The 14,648-nt window shown below is 43.6% G+C and overlaps 1 protein-coding gene across 2 annotated transcripts in view; it reads right to left on the reverse strand.

Moving 5' to 3' along the window:
- Positions 1–7,770, reverse strand: part of LOC139559037 (dyslexia-associated protein KIAA0319-like protein) — a 33,240-nt gene extending 25,470 nt beyond the window's left edge. The window contains exons 1-2 of one of the 2 annotated variants that reach the window (XM_071374670.1): positions 7,637–7,770; positions 303–475 (exon numbers count right to left, since the gene is read on the reverse strand). The gene's annotated coding sequence lies outside the window, so the exon portion shown is untranslated. The remainder of the gene's footprint in view (positions 1–302; positions 476–7,636) is intronic. The other variant, XM_071374671.1, reaches the window with a different exon arrangement.
- Positions 7,771–14,648: the final 6,878 nt, after the last annotated feature.

Here is a 14,648-nt window from a genome sequence, read left to right on the forward strand (position 1 = left end):
ACTTAAACAATGGGGAGAAACCAGAAAGATGAGTTTAAGCTACTGGAATTCTTGGTCGGTGGTTTTCACATGTATTGTTTCACCACCTGCTCAAAAGGACAACCTTAGAGCAGGCTCAACTTGTGTGACTGCTCTGTTCACTTACCCCAAGCAATGCAACAACCCTTAATGTCAATCCTAGCTAAGACTATTGTACACATTGCATCATTTCCAGACATGAATGAGTCAGACAGCACAGCAGGTGATCAAATACAATTGGGTGCGTTAAGGTCACATACGATTTTATAGTACAGTAGATTTACCTTTCTCCGGGCCAAGTGGTGGAAGAGGGTGGAGACTGAGAGCAGCTGGAGTTAGCTTACTTTGGAAGGGAGGTACAGTGAGGTGAATGGTGAAGACAGGTCAACACCAGCACTTTGTGGAAGAGCAGCTTCAACATGACACTCCCCCTGGCCCTGGCAGACTAGAGAGCAACCTGGCGGAGGAAGGGGGGGTGGGGGGTGGGGGAGAGGTTTCACCTGAGATGTTTTAGAATGTAGTAACGAGCGGCTGTTCTATAAGCACTTGTAACAGGCTTTGGTTTAACAGAAATTCTCTTTAAAGAGACTAATGAGCATTGTTAAATATTTGAATGACAGGTGTTGTCTGTGTTATTTCTATATGTCAACTATTCACCCACTGGCATAAGCTTTCAGTTTCATGCACTCTTCATCCGAACACTGTTTATTGTAAATGGTGAGACTGCATTTTATATTGGTTATTAGTACTTAAGCTGAAAACAAAAAAGAAATGTCCCTTTTCAGGACCCTGTGTCTTTCAAAGAGAATTAGTAAAAATCCAAATAACTTCACAGATCTTCATTGTAAAGGGTTTAAACACCGTCTCCCATGCTTGTTAGATGAACCAAAAAATTAATGAACATACACCTGTGGAATGGTCATTAAGACACTAGCAGTTTACAGACGGTAGGCAATAAGGTCACAGTTATGAAAACTTAGGACACTAAAGAGGCCTTTCTACTGACTCTGAAAACACCAAAAGAAAGATGCCCAGGGTCCCTGTTCATCTGCGTGAATGTGCCTTTGGCATGCTGCAAGGAGGCACGAGGACTGCAGGTGGCCAGGGCAATAAATTGCAATGTCCGTACTGTGAGACGCCTAAGACAGCGCTACAGGGAGACACAGCTGATCGTCCTTGCAGTGGCAGACCACGTTTAACAACACCTGCACAGGATCGGTACATCACACCTGCGGGACAGGTACAGGATGGCAACAACAACTGCCCGAGTTACACCAGAAATGCACAATCCCTCCATCAGCGCTCAGACTGTCCGCAATAGGCTGAGAGAGGCTGGACTGAGGGCTTGTAGGCATGTCGTAAGGCAGGTCCTCACCAGACATCACCGGCAACAACGTTGCCTATGGGCACAAACCCACCGTCGCTGGACCAGACAGGACAGGCAAAAAGTGCTCTTCACTGACGAGTCGCGTTTTTGTCTAACCAGGGGTGATGGTCAGATTCGCGTTCATCGTCGAAGGAATGAGCGTTACACCGAGGCCTGTAATCTGGACAGGGATTGATTTGGAGGTGGAGGGTCCGTCATTGTCTGGGGAGATGTGTCACAGCATCATCGGACTGAGCTTGTTGTCATTGCAGTCAATCTCAACGCTATGCGTTACAGGGAAGACATCCTCCTCCCTCATGTGGTACCCTTCCTGCAGGCTCATCCTGAGATGACCCTCCAGCATGACAATGCCACCAGCCATACTGCTCATTCTGTGCGTGATTTCCTGCAAGACAGGAATGTCAGTGTTCTGCCATGGCCAGCGAAGAGCCCGGATCTCAATCCCATTGAGCACGTCTGGGACCTGTTGGATCGGAGGGTGAGGGCTAGGGCCATTCCCCCCCAGAAATGTCCGGGAACTTGCAGGGGCCTTGGTGGAAGAGTGGGGTAACATCTCACAGCAAGAACTGGAAAATCTGGTGCAGTCCATGAGGAGGAGATGCACTGCAGTACAGTGATCCCTCGCCACTTCGCGGTTCACTTATCGCGGATTCGCTATTTCGCGGATTTTCATAATGCATTTTTTTTTTTTTTTTGGTGCATTGTGCTCTGCATTCTGATTCGCTAAAAACTCACTCCCGCTTCTTGTATCAAAACATGCTACGAATTGTGCTATCATTTTGTCGTCTCGTGCAGTTATGTGTACGTACATAAAACAGCTTGGCAAATTTACATTAAGTTGGCCAGGAAGGAAGGAAGGACTAACGCTTGGTCGCTTAGCAACCATGGTGCGAATGGCCACTGAACTTAAGCGAGTAGCTGAGGAATGGGACCCTTTGATGAGCCGTTCATTACAGTTCTCCAACGTAATCGATGGTGGCATGTCGGTGTACAAGGATCTTTTTGCAAAGAAGAAAAAAGAGCGACAACAGCTGCCTATCACTATGTTCTTCTCCCGAACAAACACACCTGCACCGCGGGCTTCAGAAGAAGAGAACACTGCAGAGCGCAGTCAGGATGCAGCGGCCCAGTCTGAAGAGCAGTGAAACGGCCTACACGTGAGTCACTGTATTTGTATACATGTAATAGTTGCTAATTGTAAAAAAAAAAAAAGTTTTCTATTTCGCGGATTTCACTTATCGCGGGTCATTTTCGGAACGTAACCCCCGCGATAAACGAGGGATTACTGTACTTAATGGTGGCCACACCAGATACTGACTGTTACTTTTGATTTTGACCCCCTCCCTTTGTTCAGGGACACATTATTACATTTCTGTTAATCACATGTCTGTGGAACTTGTTCAGTTTATGTCTCAGTTGTTGAATCTTGTTATGTTCATACAAATATTTGCACATGTTAAGTTTGCTGAAAATAAACGCAGTTGACAGTGAGAGGACGTTTCTTTTTTTGCATCTTGCCTATGCCGCTCGGTTATCCATATATTTACACATACATATGCTTATTCCATCCCTTTAGATTTGTGTGTATTAGGTAGTTGTGGAATTGTTAGATTACTTGTTAGATATTACTGCACTGTCGGGAACTAGAAGCACAAGCATTTCGCTACACTCGCATTAACATCTGCAAACCATGTGTATGTGACCAATAACATTTGATTTTTGTAATTGGTAATTTCCATGTAAAAGGACCCATGTAAAAAAAAACATGAGCAGCAACATGTGAAGTTCATAGGAGCATATCAAACTGGGTGTCAAATGAAAGCTAAGAGTCTATATTTCTGAGAAATTAAGGCATAAATACATTTTTCAACCATTTTCCATCCTAAAAATTAGGAATATGCAAAGGATTTTATTTAAAAAGTTGCTACATATAATTTGGGATTTCTAAATAAATGACATGTACCCATTGATTCTTAAAGAACACATCACAAATGCCTCATGAGCTTCGTTCAACTGTACTCCACCAGAACCCAAAATATAAGCTTGTTTTACAAATGAAATATGTTTGTCACATGCAGTGTAAGTCGCTCTGGATAAGAGCGTCTGCTAAATGACTTAAATGTAAAATGTAAATGTGAATAAAACAGGTGTAGACTTTACCGTGAAATGCTAGTTTTTGAGCTCACGAGCCCTTCCCAACGACGCAGACTTAGATAATAATGTTAGCACAAGAGGAATAAAATACACAAGAATGAAGCTGTATACGGGGAGTACCAGATCAATGTGCAGGGGTACGAGCTGTTTGTAAACAAAGTAAATGTAAGCAAACACTGACTCAAAACAAGGTTAAAACTATAATTTTGATAACATGGATGGTCAGTCCTTACCTCTGCATCCATCCATACATACCTCTGTCTATGAATTTGAGTGGGGTTACATTTCTCCAGCCCCACCCCTCAACTTTTTACAGAAACAGGGGCGTGGAAAATGCTTTGTTATTGTTTCAACTGCTGATTGCCGCTTTAAAAAAAGGTATTAGAAATACGTCGAAACACATTAATGTTGAAGACCACTAACAAAACGTATATTTAAAAAACATTGCTCTGTGCCTTGAAATTCCATGACCAAATACTGTACTCTGCTGCAGGGGTATTCAACCGGGGGTCCACGCCACCCTAGGGGTTTCGCAGAGGTACTGCAGTGGGTCCGCAAAAATATATTTTTGCAATGTTTTTATGAATATCACCAGCAACAGAATAAACAGATATTTAATTACATTGTCGTGTTAATTCAGTACTGAGAGAGATTTGGTCATTTCTTCAAACAATCATCTTTATTTGATTTCGATTAATTATTGCAATAATGAGGCTGGTCGACCCCCCACCCTTGAGTGTTGGACCGAGTAACCTAACCTTTACACAAATGCAGAGTACTATATATAGCTGACACTAACAATGCTCAGCCATGGTTGGTTCAATCCCCTCTCATGCTGACCAAGGAGCATCATAAGCCACTCTGGGTTCATCCTGTCGTTACCTGCACGTGGGTATTGTCTTAACCCCTACCTGGCTTAGTTTCCCAAGTGCAAGGATTATTTAGAGACAATGAGGAATTGTTCTAAACTCCTCCTGGCTATCTCTATCTCAGTTACACCCACCACATCTTGCCTATGTAATGCAGTCTAACTCCTTTGTCAGCTCAAGCCATCTCTAGTGACCATACGCACAGATTAGCTGCAGGGAACTTGAGCGGAGACCATAAAAAACAGCATTAGCAGGACAGAAATATGCTACTGTTGGTTAAGTAAATAATCGTTTACTATTAATAGAAAAATGACATACCTGATTTGTTTGATATCACAACATACCTACAGCAGAAGAGGAGAATCTTATAATAACTTTGTTTCTCAACTCCTAATATTGAGCAAATTACACTCACTGGAGTATCTGACATAGGTTTTGAAAAATCACCCAGTGTGGCAAGTTCTACTGGCTGCCGACATGTTTTCTTGACTTAAACATGAATTTTTGACAACACATGGCTAACCAAAACAGCTGTTCTTAGAATGTGAAAATGTGTTTGGAGTAACCTTCTAGCCAATGTTAGAGTTTACACTTCCTCTTCCAATCCTAATGTGGGGAGTTCAAAATAATGAAAAATGATCTACCAAATCGATTTATTTTTTAATTGTTGATTACTTCTCCTTGCCATTATCATTCACCTGCTAAAAATTATTTTTCTAACGTATGATGGGGGTCCCTGGGTTGCCGGTTTGCCTGGAAGGGGGTCCCTGGGTTGCCTGGGCGGGGGTCCCTGGGGGGGAAAAAAGGTTTAAGACCCCTGCTCTATATTCTACCGAGCTGAACTTTGATGTCCAAACTTGAAAAACATAGTCGTCTATGATCATTCAAATAATAGCCAGTGGTAGAATAATAGTCAAATATGCAAAGGAGGATATTTCATATTTATACCTTTGTGTACCTATTCAGGATTCATCACCATGAAGAGAATGATATTCACACCCATAATTATGCATTTCTGTGTTGCCCAGATATGGGACCCATGATGAAATTCCATTACCGCAATTCTGTTACCGGGTGTAAATCCACTTCACTTAATGTAGTCATAAAAAACAGAGGAAGATTTTATTGAAATTCTGTTACCAAACTTTGCATCTGCACAGTTCTTCCAGAATGTGTTTTTGTAAAATGTTCAGTGTAAATTGATAAAAGTTGTCCTTGTGCATAGAGTTGTGTGGTTTGTTAAACTTCGAAATCAATGGTTTTGGTTTGGCATACATTTTAAGTGAAAGATCTTAGTCTCAGCGAAATTCCACTATCGTGGAATTGCCCAACTACAGTAGGAAGTCTTTCTGGAGTCCACCGAATTTCAAATGAGCTGACAGGAAAGTGCATTTCAGATAAGTTAAGATAGACAACGACTTAACGGTAGTTGACACAAAAGTACGAGCATCCTCAAAACGTTCAGCTGCAGCTTTAAGACGGCGCTGTCTTATCTGACCAAAATAACACAGCATTTTCATACCCATCTTTTTGCTTTGGAAGTGAGTTCCAGCACTTATTGTGGCCTTCTCCTAGTAAGTACAAAGCTTAGCTTGAGACACAATAACAAGTATACCAGAATAACATGGCAGCAACAGTTGGTCCCACAGGTTTGCCTGGTGGGACTGAAAACGTTTGCCTTATGAGAATGGATTCATTCCAGCAATTGAAAGCTGTGTAGAATTATATCTATTATACTACTATAGAATTACAGAAGGCGGAATGCTTGCCACATGCTGAAAATCTACTACATTTACATTTACATTTAAGTCATTTAGCAGACGCTCTTATCCAGAGCGACTTACAACTATTTTTAACTTCACAATTCCTCAGAAAGTTCTTGCACTAAACAGATCAGCATGAGAACATTTTGTTCAGGTTGGAGTAGAGTGCATTGCCATGGCATTGGACATAGGCTCTCACATTCACAGCCGTTTCTGACTAATTATCTAAGTGAGAGTATTTGGCAACTGCTGAGCTATTAAGTCATTTAATATTAAGCGTCCACTTACTAACCATGACAAACAAACCTGCATGATATAGGTCAATTCCTAGTAGTATCCGCATTCCAGCACGCAGATCATGCCACACTTCCATCCGCCTCAGTCTTATCAACTGCTGTAACGTTATCCTGATAAAGAAGCCGACTGCAATGACGGATGTCACAAAAGCCTGGCTTTAAGAAGTTGTTTACGGCGTTTAGAAGTACAATTGGCTTTGTTTCCTGTTAATTTAAGTTCCTTTCATATAAGACAAACAGGTGAAAGTTTAAAAAAAAACACTTGGCTGTCAGTTATTCTAAATTATAACCGCATTTGCATTTTGGCAGCGCGGTGGCTTGAGACCAGTCGTGACGTGGTGCCCGCATAACTGTGCCCGCATAACTGCTCTCGCTCTGCCATGTGACGCGGTCACTGGGATGCCACCACCGTCACCGTTTTTTAGAAGCAAGTTCCATTTAAAAAAAAATGCAGACAATGATCTCTGCGATGGTAAACTTCAGATCCGAGAAAGGTTTCCCCGACTTTTTCTTCCTCTTCCACCTCCCATTCTCTCAGCAAGGCTAATCAAAAACACACTAGTAAATCCTCTGTTGGCTGCTGTAGACAAACAGTTCAGAGGAGCACTTTCTCGGATTACTGAATGTCCCCTGTCTTTGGCACTGCCTCGTTTCAAATGAAGACACATTCAGATATTTAATTGACATTTCCATTTGAAACCCTGCAAATTAAAAACAAATGATAATAATCATGAAGATGCATGAGTAGCCTAGATTTGTGACGCATAACTAAGCTAGCCAAGTTTTTATTTTATTTTTATAAGCTGAACATAGCCATAGGCTAAGCAAGCTAATCATCTCTAAAACCCTTCCTCAAAGTCGACATCAGTAGGCAAGGTTGCGCAGTGGACACACTGACAATGATTTATGGCATTCTACCATTATAATCATGCTTAAATACATATGTTATTGATATTCAACATGACAGGTGTAAAATGCCATATATCTCGGTATAATCCTGGAATGATCACCCCGTCCAGCCACCAGCTGTTTATACTGGTGTTGCTTTGGAACCTGGTGTCATTAGCCCAAACACTGATCGAATGCATGCAGTTTATCGTGCCTGTCACGCCACTGTATTATCGTATGAGAGCCGAAAATCATACTCACCAATCGTCGTATTAAATGTTTCGGTTTCTGTCTTTGAGCTAGGATACGTCGTCGTTGCTCGCTGTTCACTATTTGGGTCAGCGCTTCCTTACACCGCTGTCAAACGGGCAAGAATAACTAAGTACTTCCGGGTCGCGGATTTTTGGAATCCTTCAGAATAAGATACCCTTCCTGAGTAAATTAATAATTAGTGCGAAAATAATAGAACATTGGTTATTGTGGCAAATCCTCTTAAATCCATTTTTTTTTCTTCATATTGGACATACATATTGCACCTTACACAATTGTTGTGTAGCCTATGTTTTGTCGCAATAAATGGGGGTCCATTCTACTCAAGAGCACTTCTAGTTTCCAAATCTACAGAGTTATACCCAGAGGAGCATCTCTGCTCATTTTGCAGCCAGGTCACCCGTGATACAAGTCAGTATTAGACATCCATCATCCATGTCTGAGGACATCCGAGATGACGTGAAATCCGGCCAATAGGGGCAACAGTGAGCGCTAGCCATAGAACGTTGTTTTGATATTTTTGTATTAAGCCTATTACAAACTTGAACCTTTACCGTAATCTTTTCACACATGAGTTCCAAATATATCTAACGGTTGCCCCAGCATTAGTTTTTTTTTTAATGCATGTGATGTGAGAATGCAATTACTGTTCCAAAATGTGATTGTTATGCAACAGGACAGTTAACCTGTGCTGCCCTCAAACCAAACTTGTCAATTTCTAATTATTTTCTAACAAGTTTTATTTTCTAACAACAGTTTGAATTGAGCTGTGTTCGGCCTCATTAATTCACATAATAAGTTGCCAATTTCACTGTTGTGGACAATTTATTTTTGAGGCTTAACTGAACCAGACAAACTTCTCTCTTTGACGAGAGCCCAAGCACTTACCCAGTGTTTCCCAGATCTAAATATGCAGACATTTGCGCATCTCTTGGCAGAACAGACCTTGTGCTAACTTTTTCCCCGTGGCACATTTTCTGGCTGGCGACTTAATTGCCTTCATTGTTGTTTTCCTTATGTAACAGTATATCTTCCGTCCCTCTCCTCGCCCCTACCTGGGCTCGAACCAGGGACCCTCTGCACACATCTACAAATGCCTCCCACGAAGCATCGTTACCCATCACTCCACAAAAGCCACGGCTCTTGCAGAGCAAGGGGAACAACTACTTCAAGGTCTCAGAGCGAGTGACTTCACCGATTGAAAGGCTATTAGCGCGCACACCGCGAACTAGCTAGCCATTTCACATCGGTTACACTTACAAATAATAAGTGCCTTATTTTCTGTATATCGTGTTGTTGTTTCTACTGTAGCATACTGTATGTATGTACAGTACAAGTCAAAAGTTTGGACACACCTACTCATTCAAGGGTTTTTCTTTATTTTTTCTACATTATAAAAACTATGAAACCAACAAAGCACCCCCACACCATCACACCTCCTCCTCCATGCTTCACGGTGGGAACCACACATGCAGAGATCATCCATTCACCTACTCTGCGTCTCACAAAGACCCGGCGGTTGCAACCAAAAATCTCAAATTTGGATCAAAGGACTGATTTCCACCAGTCTATTGTCCATTGCTCGTGTTTCTTGGCCCAAGCAAGTCTCTTCTTTTTGGTGTCCTTTAGTAGTGGTTTCTTTGTAGCAATTTGACCATGAAGGCATGATTCACGCAGTCTCCTCTGAAGAGTTGATGTTGAGATGTGTCTGTTACTTGAACTCTGTGATGCATTTATTTGGGCTGCAATCTGAGGTGCAGTTAACTCTAATGAACTTAGCCTCTCACTCGACTGACTTCTGGTGTGACATTAATGCTAGTATGAACTCGGACCCAAGCGCAGAGAAACACAGCAGACGGAGGTAAGGGTAAATCCAGAATATTTACTTAAGCTCTTCATAGCAAGAGAACACTGAACAAAACATGAGACCTGAACAACTGGCCCAGTCCACAGAGGAACCTAAATAGTCATCCAGCAGGTGATCCCAATAAGCCCAATCAGGGTCACCTGGATATTGGAAGTAACTCAAGGGTGCTCTCCAGTGGCAACCTCGGGTAGTACACTCAAGGGAGAAAACCTGACCTGTGACATATGGTACTTAAGACAACTAGGAACTCAGAAAAATTGGTAAAATCATGAAGTCAGCTATCTTGTTGGAATTCCGAGTTGGATGACCGTTCAAAACAATTTTTCCCAGTCAGAGCTCGTTTTTTCAGAGTTCCCAGTTGTTTTGAACGCAGCATCAGATTGTAAATATGGTACCTCAGGGTTGCTAGCTCAGTCCGCCCTTTCCAGGGGTTTTATTTTTTATTTAACTTGTAAACTTCTCCTGTGTTTGCCCCCCATTTATTAATAAATCCCCCATCATAGTAATATTTCCTGCATCATATCCCCCCACGATACCTTCTCCCATTTTTACCCAACCAAAAACTCCCCCAAATTAAATGAACCCCCCCACAAACTCCCCTAAAATGGCTTCATCCAATCCTGGCAACCCTGTTTAGCTTTCGCGCGGTTAGGCTAGGCTGTAGGATTGTATTCGGGGTGATGATATGTGAGGTGATAACATTTTATTTGCTTTGTGATTTGTCAAAAACTGTAAACGACTTGTCAAGTCATGTGCTCCGGTTCTTATAACAAGTAAAGTGCATTCAGAAACTATTCAGACCCCTTCTCTTTTTTCACACTTCGTTACATTACAGACATTTTCTAAAATTGATTACATTTTAGAATTGAATCTATCTCATCAATCTACAAACAATACCCTATAATGACGAAGCGAAAACAGGTTTAGAAATGTTTGCAAATTTATACAAAATTTAAAACATTAGTACCTATTTTACATAAGTATTCAGACCCTTTGCTATGTGACTCGAAATTGAGCTCGGGTGCATCCTGTTTCCATTGATCATCCTTGAGATGTTTCTACAACTTGATTGGAGTCCACCTGTGGTTGATTGGACATGATTTGGAAAGGCACACACCTGTCTATATAAGGTCCCACAACTGACAGTGCATGTCTGAGCAAAAACCAAGCCATGAGGTTGAATGAATTGTCCGTAGAGCTCCGAGACAGAAATGGGTAGAGGCACAGATCTGTAGAAGTGTACCAACCAATTTCTGCAGCAAGGGGAAAGGCTAATGACGTAGTCCGAGATATCAGGCAAGAGGTCGACAACAGGAAATCTGCTCCCAGACAGGCTAAACAACTTTTTTGCCCGCTTTGAGGACAATACAGTGCCACTGACACGGCCCCCTACCAAAACCTGCGGGCTCTCCTTCACTGCAGCCGAGGTGAGTAAAACATTTAAACGTGTTAACCCTCGCAAGGCTGCAGGCCCAGACGGCATTCCCAGCCGCGTCCTCAGAGCATGCGCAGACCAGCTGGCTGGTGTGTTTACGGACATATTCAATCAATCCTTATCCCAGTCTGCTGTTCCCACATGCTTCAAGAGGGCCACCATTGTTCCTGTTCCCAAGAAAGCTAAGGTAACTGAGCTAAACGACTACCGCCCCGTAGCACTCACTTCCGTCATCATGAAGTGCTTTGAGAGACTAGTCAAGGACCATATCACCTCCACCCTACCGGACACCCTAGACCCACTCCAATTTGCTTACCGACCCAATAGGTCCACAGACGACGCAATCGCAACCACACTGCACACTGCCCTAACCCATCTGGACAAGAGGAATACCCATGTGAGAATGCTGTTCATCGATTACAGCTCAGCATTTAACACCATAGTACCCTCCAAACTCGTCATCAAGCTCGAGACCCTGGGTCTCGACCCCGCCCTGTGCAACTGGGTCCTGGACTTCCTGACGGGCCGCCCCCAGGTGGTGAGGGTAGGTAACAACATCTCCACCCCGCTGATCCTCAACACTGGGGCCCCACAAGGGTGCGTTCTGAGCCCTCTCCTGTACTCCCTGTTCACCCACGACTGCGTGGCCATGCACGCCTCCAACTCAATCATCAAGTTTGCGGATGACACTACAGTGGTAGGCTTGATCACCAACAACGACGAGACGGCCTACAGGGAGGAGGTGAGGGCCCTCGGAGTGTGGTGTCAGGAAAATAACCTCATACTCAACGTCAACAAAACAAAGGAGATGATTGTGGACTTCAGGAAACAGCAGAGGGAGCACCCCCCTATCCACATCGACGGGTCAGTAGTGGAGAAGGTGGAAAGTTTTAAGTTCCTCGGTGTACACATCACGGACAAACTGAACTGGTCCACCCACACAGACAGCGTCGTGAAGAAGGCGCAGCAGCGCCTCTTCAACCTCAGGAGGCTGAAGAAATTCGGCTTGTCACCAAAAGCACTCACAAACTTCTACAGATGCACAATCGAGAGCATCCTGTCGGGCTGTATCACCGCCTGGTACGGCAACTGCTCCGCCCACAACCGTAAGGCTCTCCAGAGGGTAGTGAGGTCTGCAGAACGCATCACCAGGGGCAAACTACCTGCCCTCCAGGACACCTACACCACCCGATGTCACAGGAAGGCCATAAAGATCATCAAGGACAACAACCACCCAAGCCACTGCCTGTTCACCCCGCTATCATCCAGAAGGCGAGGTCAGTACAGGTGCATCAAAGCAGGGACCGAGAGACTGAAAAACAGCTTCTATCTCAAGGCCATCAGACTGTTAAACAGCCACCACTAACATTTAGCGGCCGCTGCCAACATACTGACTCAACTCCAGCCACTTTAAAAATGGGAATTGATGGAAATTATGTAAAAATGTACCACTAGCCACTTTAAGCAATGCCACTTAATACAATGTTTACATACCCTACATTACCCATCTCATATGTATATATACTGTACTCTATATCATCTACTGCATCTTGCCATCTTTATGCAATACATGTACCACTAGCCACTTTAAACTATGCCACTTTATGTTTACATACCCTACAGTACTCATCTCATATGTATATACCGTACTCTATACCATCTACTGCATCTGCCATGCCGTTCTGTACCACCACTCATCCATATATCTTTATGTACATATTCTTTATCCCTTTACACTTGTGTGTGTGTGTAAGGTAGTAGTGTGGAATTGTTAGGTTAGATTACTGTTGGTTATTACTGCATTGTCGGAACTAGAAGCACAAGCATTTCGCTACACTCGCATTAACATCTGCTAACCATGTGTATGTGACTAATAAAATTTGATTTGATTTGATTTGATAGGAAATAGGCGTCGTTAGTGAGGATGGCCAAAAACTACGATACACGGGAGGACTAGTACAGAAATAAACAGAGCTCCGAATACACCGTGTAACAAAACAAACAATACCTCACAATGATGGGGTGCAAAGAACTGAACTAAATAGTGTGTGTAAATGACATACAGGTGTGAGAACATGTGATCAGAATTCAGGTGATTGGGATCTGGAGAGTGAGCTGCGTTCAGGGGATCTATGTGTTTGAGAGTGTGGGCTGGAAAGTGAGCTGCGTTCAGGGGATCTACGTGTTTGAGAGTGTGAGTTGGAAGCAGACGTTACACCAGGAACACAGTGGAATAAGTTTAAATAGAATAAGTTTGGAACCACCAAGATTCTTCCTAGAGCTGGCCGCTCGGCCAAACTGGGCAATCGGGGGAGATGGGCCTTGGTCAGTGAGGTGACCAAGAACCCAATGGTCACTGACAGAGCTCCAGAGTTCTTCTTCTGGTCACTCTGCAGCAATCCACCAATCAGGCCTTTATGGTAGAGCGGGCACATGACAGCCCACTTCGAGTTTTCCAAAAGGCCTGAATACCAAGCATCACGTCTGGAGGAAACCTGGCACCATCCCTACGTTGAAGCATGGTGGTGGGGATCATGCTGTGGGGATGTTTTTCAGCGACAGGGACTGGGAGACGAGTCAGGATCGAGGGAAATATGAATGGAGCAAAGTACAGAGAGATCCTTAATGAAAACCTGCTCCAGAACGCTCAGTACCTTAGACTGGGGCGAAGGTTCACCTAAGCACACAGCCAAGACAACGCAGGAGTGGCTTCGGGACAAGTCTCGGAATGTCCTTGAGTGACCCAGCCAGAGACCGGACTTGAACCCGATCCAACATCTCTGGAGAGACCTGAAAATAGCTGTGCAGTGACGCTCCCCATCCAACTTGACTGAGCTTGAGAGGATCAGCAGAGAAGAATGGGAGAACATCCCCAAATACAAGTGTGCTAAGCTTGTAGCGTCATACCCAAGAAGACCCGAGGCTGTAATTGCTGTATTCGTTGACAATCTCTTTCTAGTCATGGTTTTAAACATTTTGAAATCTCACAGTATCAACTTTGCTGTAGCTTTTATGTCTGCTACGTTACTGCAGACATGGTCATCTGAGCCATACGATTGGCCAGCGGTAGGCCTATAGTGCACTTGATTTGCTCTCTGGGCCAGCCGGGAAGGCAGCGTTTTTACCTTCAGACACATGAAATGGTTAAAAATGGCAACAGTTCGCCTACCAGGCGCACAGGGCAGCTGAATCGGGTGCACCTACCGCCAACAGCCTGTGACGAAAAAAAAGAAAGAAGGAATACAAGGCTTTATCTTTGAGGTTTTTACAGAAATGTTTGGCGATTGACTAGGAATGCCTTGGAGATCGACCGGTTGGCGACCACTGCTCTAGAAAGCTGAGTGAAGTTCAATCTCGTGCTTCTCTCTGTGGCAGTCCCGGGCTACTGTGTGTGCAGCTTAGAGGAAACACTGCTTGTAACCACAGCAGCCCAGGACCTCCACATTTGGCTTCTTCACCTTCTTAGGAGTATTTTTGTCTGTAATAAAGCCCTTTTGTAGGGAAAAACTCATTCTGATTGGCTGGGCCTGGCTCCCCAGTGGGTGGGCCTATGCCCTCCCAGGCACACTCATGCCTGCGCCCCTGCCCAGTCATGTGAAATCCATAGATTAGAGCCTAATTTATTTATTTAAATTGACTGATTTCCTTATATGAACTGTATCAATGTAAAATCTTTTAAATTGTTGTGTTTGTATTTTTGT

Source organism: Salvelinus alpinus, chromosome 29 (assembly GCF_045679555.1).
Source record: "Salvelinus alpinus chromosome 29, SLU_Salpinus.1, whole genome shotgun sequence".
NCBI classification, from domain to species: Eukaryota; Metazoa; Chordata; class Actinopteri; order Salmoniformes; family Salmonidae; genus Salvelinus; species Salvelinus alpinus.